The sequence below is a fragment of the Xenopus laevis genome, chromosome 2L, assembly GCF_017654675.1.
Source record: "Xenopus laevis strain J_2021 chromosome 2L, Xenopus_laevis_v10.1, whole genome shotgun sequence".
NCBI lineage: Eukaryota > Metazoa > Chordata > Amphibia > Anura > Pipidae > Xenopus > Xenopus laevis.
The window spans coordinates 123,512,539-123,522,060 of record NC_054373.1 but is presented as its reverse complement, the minus strand read 5'-3'; the positions used below and the strand labels follow the sequence as shown (position 1 = coordinate 123,522,060).

At 36.7% G+C, this 9,522-nt stretch overlaps 1 long non-coding RNA gene across 1 annotated transcript; it reads left to right on the top strand.

Moving 5' to 3' along the window:
- The first annotated feature begins 277 nt into the window (after window positions 1–277).
- Window positions 278–8,215, top strand: LOC121400026. Its single transcript, XR_005965491.1, has 2 exons — window positions 278–385; window positions 7,899–8,215. It is a non-coding gene; the product is annotated as an uncharacterized LOC121400026 (long non-coding RNA).
- The last annotated feature ends 1,307 nt before the right edge of the window (window positions 8,216–9,522 follow it).

The following is a 9,522-nucleotide window of genomic DNA, read 5'->3' as shown; positions in this document are numbered from 1 at the left end:
GTGAAATAAAACAAGTTCAGCACTTAATTACATGTTGTTTCCTGTAAAACCATATTTGCCAGGAACACTTCCTGCTCTGTTACTGCAGAGGGAACCAATGTGCACAACTGAGGTAGGAACTTTTACATGATGTACCAGTTCTCATGTGCAGGATTAAGAAAATGGTCCTGTTGTCTTTCAGGTAGTAATCCATAGCCTAATGTATTATTAATTTATTGAAAACTGTTTATATGCCACTGCATAATAATGATGTCTGCATTTTATTGTTTTTCCCCCACAAAAGATTGCTTTTGTTTTCAGTGAAAGAGAATGCATGGTGAAAGTCTACCTCAGATTCAAAAAAAAGTATGCTGCTGGTGAAATTTCAATGCAAAACTGTTACCAGGTAAAAAAACTTTACTTCATACCTCCCAACATTTTGGAAGTAAAAAGAGGGACAAAAATGTTTTTTCCGCATGAAGCGCAGCAATTTTTTTGACCACACCCCTTTCTGTGACCACACCCCCTAATTACCATGTTTGTTTTACAAAATTTGGCAGGTTATGAAAGTTTGAAAATATTTCTCCTTATCTAAACTGTGTTTTTGTGTCTCAAAATTGTTACAAAGTATCTCATTTGCACCTGTTACCTGTTCTGGGCTCTCTGCTAAAAGCCAATTAAGTGAGAAACTTTGTTTCTTTTTCTGGCTGTTCAGTGCAGGTTGAGCTGTCAAAAGAGGGACTGTCCCTCCGAAAAAGGGACAGTTGGGAGGTATGTTACTTATCTCTTATATCTACAAGTAGCAGCTAATAATGTTCCAAAGAGACCTGGCACATAAATAAAGCTTTCTTGACAAACTTGCCTGTTGCTTATAAGACTCAACCAGAACAGGCAGTGGCATAACAAGTGCGCACTGGGCCCCCCTGCCAAAAATGTATTTCAGAGGGGCTTGGCGGTGTGTATAATTGCTCCCGCCTGCAACCGCCTTCACGGGAGGGGTAATTTTAATGCTATAGAGGAAGTTGACCCTGCAGACAGGGCTCCCTGTTCTTGGTCTCCCCTGCAACCATGGGATCTGCTTTCCCCTAATGTTAAGCCACTGAGAATAGTTTGATTTTCAGCCTAAAAATGTATAATAGTAAATTCACTCATCGTTGCCTATAGCTTGGAATACAGTTGGTGGTGCTGTGCTCAGCAGCTGGTATCCCAAGATGGTGCATTTATTTTAGAAAAGAAGGACCAGTCGGGGTGGCAGGGAATGACTAAACTCGCTACAGCAGCAGGGTCGTATTAATATAGAGTGTCTATGTCTATGGCATCAGCTTTTGGGAGGCAGCCCTCTGTGCCTATATAATTCAATATATTTATTAAGTAAAAATTTTAAAAATCCCCCCAGCTGCTGCAGGAGATTTTATTCTTAAATCTGGTGGTAGAGCTTGGGGTTAGGGGTACAGGGCTCATCACAGAGCAAGCCAGATGTGACGTGACACTCATACCGATGATGATTCTCTCCCATATGTTAGTGAGTGCTGTTAGGTCTGGTGCCTAAGGTGGCACCCAAATATTGCCATGCTTGAATTGCCTAACAATTTGGCACTACTTAGTAATTTTACATTTCCTTTTCTGTAATAGTGTATTATATTCAAATGCATACAAATTCCTTTCACTTAATGGTGTTACTGGGGCTTTAATACCCTTTTTTTAAAAAAAAAAAAAATTTAGAACCTGCCAACATTCCAGTGATAAGAACTATTAGTCACAGAAAGCATCTGTCTGAGCATGTTAATGTGGACATATTTTATACTGAAAATTCAAGATGTTAACCACTACTGTTTATAACTACTGTATGTTATCTTTACCTGCCAAAAATGACTGATTATGGCCAATAAAATATTACAGACATTTCAGTTATAGCATTAAACTATTTTTGGCAGATACAATATTAAGGGTGTTAAAGAAAAGTTTAATAAAAGTTAAGGTTGAGTTGTTTCAGAAGCAATTAATCCAGGTTATTGCATGCAGGAAAAAACCCTGCATATATCTATTTAATGTTTAATAAAATGTAAATGAATATGCTTCATCTTGTCCCACCATTAACAAATCATTATGGCTTATGTTCAGTAAGATTAGAAACATAGGTATGGAACGTATAATTCTCTGAATATTTGTATTAATCATTATGAGTAGAAGGTGTATTAATGATTGGTCTACAACATATGGCAAAACATAATAGGTCTATCAGAGGATCATTTCTAGTTGTTACCCCCCACCACTAGTTTTAGATTCACCTGTCTAAATTGTTAAAATCAATTCTAGTTAGAACTTAACCCAACTTTGAAGCATTTATATTGTATGAACAGATTAATTTACAGAAAATTAGGACTCATTTATGATTTTAGGACAAGATGCAAAGCGCAAGTACAAAATACAGTTTTTTCATATTTGAGGAAATTGCAAACTGAAGAACTGCTGAATAAAAAGCTAAATAACTCAAAAACCAAAAATAATAATACATGAAAACCAATTGCAAACTGTCTCAGAGTATCACTCTCTACATCATACTAAAAGTTAATTTAAAGGTGAACAACCCCTTTTATAAAATTGGCATGAAGTATAATTTATACCTACCAGTAAAATACTAAATTGGTGGCAACCATAAATCAAATGACTTGCAGGAAAGGAGTCTAATAAGTTTAATAAAAGGCACTAAGTTTGCCCAGATGCATCAACCACTAGGAACCAATCAGAATGTACAGTCTGTTTAAAAGCAAGAAACTCATTGGTTGCTATGGGTTACTGCACCTGGTCAAATTTAGTGGTTTTATTATATATGCAGGAAAGGCTGTACTTTTAATAAACAGGACTTATACCCATTTTTTTCAACATTAGTTTAATAAATAGAACTTGTGCTAAACATACTTTTTGCCTATAATTAAGAAATATCTATGTTTTCGGTATTTCTTGAAGTATGAAACTAAACTGAAAGTAAAGTTACATTCTGCTCCTAGGGTCATATGAGCACAATCAAAACAAATCACTAGTCCACGGAGAAGCCCTCTGTATAATTATCTGCTCTTTATTTCACAGCCTAATAAAGGCTTCAGGTGGGGGGGGGCTATGAGTTTGTTCATACAGAGAGCTTCTTAGTGGACTGATGATTTGTTTCTTGCACTTCAAACAGGTAGTAGAGTGTGACTTTATTTTCAGTTTCTGAATTCTGCTTTTTAGTGCAAGAACTATAAAAAATGATCAATATATCATACTTAAAATATAAAGGAAAAATATTGAAGTAATGTTGAAAAATACTATACTGTCATTTAAAGGGTATGTAGTTGAACTATTGCCTCTAGTGCACACAAACATGTGGGTGCTATATAAATAACAGGCAATAACAAAATAATTGGTCTCATAGGATTCCAGATAGGGGTGTGGTTAAAATTGTGCCAACTACTATGTTTTTGCACACTTGCACCCTGCCAGAATTATAGCAGGTCTCTGTTCTGCTTGAGAGACCTGGGTGTGCCTCTTCTGCACCACTGTATTCATGATGGGTAAACAGGAGGGGCACATAGGCTTTAAATCCTGTTATCAACTAACTTTCACCTAACTGTCCTCTAACTTGTGCACCTACCCAATGGCAGGCAGTAAGGACAGATTGCCTTATGGCATCTAGCACTGCCCTCTGCAGCAAGCACTGGATTTCCAATCTAACGCTACTTGGACCAGGCCACAAATATTACTTGAATGAGCACTAAGTTGTGCTGCACCCAGGATCATGAAAAAATGGACCACTGGAGTGTATTTTTGGGTATATGCATATATTTATATGTATAACTGTGTATATGCAGTATTGCACATTCATAAAATGTATGTGATGGAGAAAATGCATCAACGAAAGAGAGAGAAAAAAAAAGAGATATATATATATATATATATATATATATATATATATATATATATATATATATGACATGATTAAGTGCTAAAATGTTAATACAAAAGAGGAAGGATGCCTCAGCCCTGCAAAACTTACAACTTATTTATGTGTAGGGATGTGAAAATCTTAGACACCCTTACACTTTACAGACAGGCACATCCCTAGTAATATGGACACCTCAGTGGGTCCTTATGGGGACCTTGTGCTTATGTAACCCCTGCAGTTCACACAGTGTACACCAGATGGCACTGTGCCAGAGTATAAAAGGTTTAGGAACCATGTGCTCTGGGTCCATTGCTTTAGCCCAACCAAGCAGGCTGGAAGGGAATGGGTAGTGTCGACCCTAGGCGCCTTGGCCCTAGTAATTAGACAGCTATACTCGTTTTATAGATCGGTCTAGGAGTGATAGAGAGGTTATTTAGTTGAGCAGCTCAAGGCTCCGCCGAGGAGATTAGAGGGATTAAGATCCCAGGGTATTACTGACCCAGATTAAGGAACCAAGTGTTGAGATAGGAATGTCAGGAGTTCCCCTAGTCTGCCACTGGAAGATATCCTGAAAACTGGGCAATACCCATCACATGCTGTCAACTTACTCTCTGCTGTATATTCCCTAGCCTGTGGGGATTCAGCCTATACGTGCTGTGAGTATATGCTTCCTTTATGCTGCTGTGTATGTTCTATACTCCATTGTGGATCAATGTGCTAAATAATCTATGTGCTATTGTTCAATAAATACAGTTCTTTGTGCAACTGTTAAAGAACTACTGGCGCCCATCATTGTGCTTTCGCACCAGGTTACAGTTACACTACACCCTTGCCTCCACAACATTGCGAGGGCTTACCCCTGAGAAAGAGAGCTCATCTGTGGTCTCAGCCCACAAAGGAAAGTAGCTAAAACTGCCCTAGCACAAGTCAGTTTACTATAGCGCTACATATCTAATGAATTTGACATTGATATACAGCTGTGTTTTTCTATTTTTACCCATTTTAGCATGGGATATGGGTCTGAACCCCAATTTTGCATTTGTGTTATAGAACCTATCAGCCTGTTTCTATCAGGAAAAATAAAAACTATAATCAAGCTTTGATTTAGCAAGCATCTAGCTAACCTCCCTAAATGTAAAACAGGTGTCACATAAAGAGATTTTTTTTCTTTACTCGTCTTTATTTTCATTGCAGTGTTTTTTTTTTTTTTTGGTCAGCTCTGTGTTTGAAAAACAGGAATGTTTATTTCAAAACCAAATTAGATTTGACTGCTGCATAAATGGATAAAGCTATAATGTGCTTGAATGCTGTGAAATTATATATTTACACTCTCAAAATAATGCATAATAATAGTATCAGTTTCACTGTGTGGTGCAGAATTTGCAATATGTAAGAGGTCTTGAAGATATCAAATCAATAAATTTCATTTGTTTCAGTTCTAGGGCATTATGGCATTTCACATCTCATTTCCGAGAACTATAATGACTTATGTTCAAGCTTTCACACTCAGAACATGAGTTGTCACCTTCATCTTTTCCATGGAATAAAAATGCCACCCTGTATACATGATTTCATGTGAATCTTGAACTCCTCAGGTTGTAGGATAATTCAAAGCAGACATCATATTCTGCAGTAAGTAATCCCGCTGAATTAGTAAGAAACTAGTAGCATATGTGCATGGAGACAAGCAGTCGGAAGATTACCATTAGGAAACTATATTCCTTTGTGGTAGGAATTCTAGAAGTAGATTCTTTTAAGAGAATATTAGCTTAGCTATTTCCTGTATTTATTTAGCATTCTAGCCAAAACCTTACCTTGTGTGATACATGAAATCTCTAGACATTACTCCATTTCACAGCCACGTGGGATTGAGTACCAGCGATTTCAAATAAATTTATCTTTATTTGTCTCAAAGCCTTGTTTTGCTGATTAAATGTTATGTTAGTGCATGTTTCTAGAGCATCGGGCACCTACTGAATTTAAAAGCATGGAGCTATTTTAACAAGCAAATCACTAAGAATAAAGACATTCAACAAGTGCAAAAACTGATCACATCTTTCATCACAAGAAAGTTTCAGCAACAGTTGCAGAACTTGCTGCAGCAGTAAATACAAACTTAGGTTAAAGAGCAACTGTGATCTATCTGCCAACCTATTCCCATAGGGACAGATTTTCCAATGTACCCGGAGCTTCAATGTGCAATTCTGATTTAAAATGCTGGAAAGGATGCTTTGTGTGTATGTTTGGCTCAGGAGAAACAAAGGTAAAATATCACCAATTTTGCACCTGGCAGAAATCAGAAGTATTTCAAAAGGGTTGAAATATTTAAAAGGGTTGTCCACCATTAAATTCATGTTTAATATGATTTAGAAAGTGATATTCTGAGACAATTTGCAATTGGTTTTCATTTTTTATTATTTGCTGGTTTTTGAGTTTTTTAGCTTTATATTCAGCAGCTCTACAGTTTACCAAATTACCCTAGCAACCATGCATTGATTTGAATAAGAGACTAGAATGTTAATAGGAGAGGGCCTGAATAGAAATATTTGTAATAAAATGTAGCAATAACTATAAATGTGTAGCCTTACATTTGTTTTTAAGATGGGGTCAGTGACCCCCATTAGAAAGCTGGAAAGTGACAGAAGAAGTCAAATAATTTACAAACTATATAAAAAAAAAAAAGATTCAAAAGTTACTTAGAATTAACCATTCTATCACCTACTAAAAGTTAACTTAAAGGTGAACAACCCCTTTAATACATTGAGAGGGCACAATAAGGACCCTATTTAATATTGCACGAGCAATCATTAAGGAACATTGTGCAAGTTAAGGAATTCACTCTGGGTTTTGGGTCAATTAACACAGCTTTTTTCCAAGCTCGAGGAGTCTTAAATAGGACCCTTAGTTAGTAAATGGCAATATACCATTTTCCTTTATGCCATACAAGACTAAAATAGAGCCAACAGCAAACACAATCAAAAGCCAATGCACAACCAAAGAAATAGGACAATATGGCATAGAGGTATAATCAGTCACAATTATTATCCAAAGTGTAAATATTACAAATACCCTGACATAAATATAGTTTTTCATACATACCTCAAATTCAAAAATGTGGGACACAGTGAACAAAACAGACACGTTGGCATGTATAAGGGGTATTTTTATGCTTGCCAACATGTCTGCTCTGTTTGTCAATGGTGCATTTGTGGTATGTTTGTGAAAGTACAGTCAGACTATATGTAATATTTACATTTTGGATATTCATTTTGACATTAATAAAGCAGAATAAAGTGCTACGCCATTGTGTTCTTTATTTGTTTTTTGTGTATTGGCTTTTGACTATTTATCGTGGGAGTTATTTAAGATGCATGCCTGTGTGGCTAGACAGTTCATTTCCATATTCAACTTCATGGTTCTTGGGAAAATATCAGAGGTTAATAAGCATTAAGTAAGGGCAGTTTACCGTTCACAATTTTTGGCACAATAATGTTATTTATGCTTGTGAGTCATACTACAGTATGTGCAATATTCAACTTTTATAAAGATAATATTCAACTTTCATGAAGAATGACAACATTGCTTACACGTTCTGGCATCCAGAGAAAAGCATATACTCTTTTAAAACAAATGTTCTGTATCAAAAACATTTGTGTTGCAATATTTAAGACCTCTCTCTTGTCCCTCTTGTCGATGTGCAGGAGCATGGTTGAGGAGTAACCAGATGGATCCATTACTACTATGCCAGCAATGATAGTTCATTCAGTAGAAATCAGAGAGTTATAGACTTAAAGATTCCTAGAGACCCCTACGCCTTTACTTCTACTCTTCCCTCCAGTACATGACATTTAGGGGATACATCTGCTCTCCACTGTCACGCTATGGCCCCAATGCTTAACTGGGGATTAGTCAAAAGTATTGATAAGAAGGCCTTTGTTTATAAAAACAAAAGCAATTTAAAAGTCTGTTAATATTAAATTCCCTTTCATTTTTCCAGATGAAAAGCTACTATGTCATTCAGCTCAAGGCGAAGAAGAAAGAAACAGCAATAACAGCAAAACTAGATAATTAAGAGCTTCAGTTTCGTGATTCCACTAGATGAGGAAAAGTTCTAATATACACTCTCCCTAGACTTGTTTAGTAACTGCATTCTCAGAAAAGCTTGTATTTCTGTAGAAGTGCACATAATGTAATTATATGGGGTAGATTTATAAAGATGTATATTTATTTTTATGCCAAAGTGTAGAATTTGGCCTCAAATGTATCCAAAACTGATAAAGCTGTGGCAATTAATGATTCAACTACCTTAGACCTGACCTGACTTCCAGTGTCATATTTTCTGTGCTTTCTTGCTTTGTCTTCCACATTGCATGTTAAGTGGCACCACATGGGTGCATCATAGTGCTATTACTAGAGGTCCACAACAGTGTCTCAGGGTTCGCTGTTTGTAATATTTGGAGAAGTACCAAGGAGAAAGCTGGGACACATTGGGACAGATCTTTGGCATGTAGGAACACTCTATTAAAGCACAGGCAGAATTAACATGGAAACATGGCTGAGGCAAAAGGTAGGCACTGGCACAGACAGCTTTAACAAGTGCACAGTCCTGACCTATTGCTAGTTCAGGCAATAGGTCAGGGCTGGCACAGATCCAGAGCGGTTAGAAGCAGGCCAAAATGTTTAGCAAATAAAAAATACATTATTATAGAAGCACCTATCACAAGCATAATGACCAACAGGAAGGTAGACCAAGCCATATGTAAAAAAAGTTTTTCCCAGGAGCAGTAACCTGCTTAAAAGAAAACATCTTATTGGTTGCTATGTGTTACTGCACCTGGGCAAACTTGGTGGCTTTAATTACATTTAGTGGTAAATCTTCATTAGGGAGTATGCTTGAATCATAATGCAGTAGTAGTCTTTTGGTGTATGTGTCATGACATGGACATCAGTTGAGATGATATAGCTCAATGACGTTAACCGCTGGGTTGAGGTTCGGCACAATGGCACGCAGATTGAAGACCCCCTGGGATGAAGTGGTTAAACTGACTCAGGTAACTTCAATTTAGGTATAGATCCCATATGTGAAATCTCTGTAAAAGTGCTATTTATAGAGGTACATGCTCCAGAAAGCCGAAATTCACATTAAAATTCAACTCTTAATAGCAATGGCCAGGGGCATTTTAGGCAGCCCTGGAAATATAAGAGCTAAAACTTTCCCTTTTTTAAACACAAATTCATCTCTTTTAGTGCATTGAGTGCAATCTAAGGTATCTTGCCTTGAGCTGAATAGGTCCATCTTTTTACATTTCACTATTCATCTTTAAATATGTATTGATATATTATTGTTGCAGTGTTATAGTTTTTAGGCTTTTTACATAAGACGGAAGAGACTATTTAAAATTATTAATTTATTGTTATTATTTAACCAGTTTTTAAGGGAACAGGGCTAAGATTAGGGCCTAGACCAAATGCAGTATTTGAATCACTATTAACTGTGCATTCTCAGGTGGAAAGTTGCTTGAATGACTTCCCATTGCACTCAGTGGGCAGCAGCCCAGGGCAATGTTCATTGTTTTGTACTGATAAAAACTAAAACCTTGGATCTGAAGCCAATCAGAGAA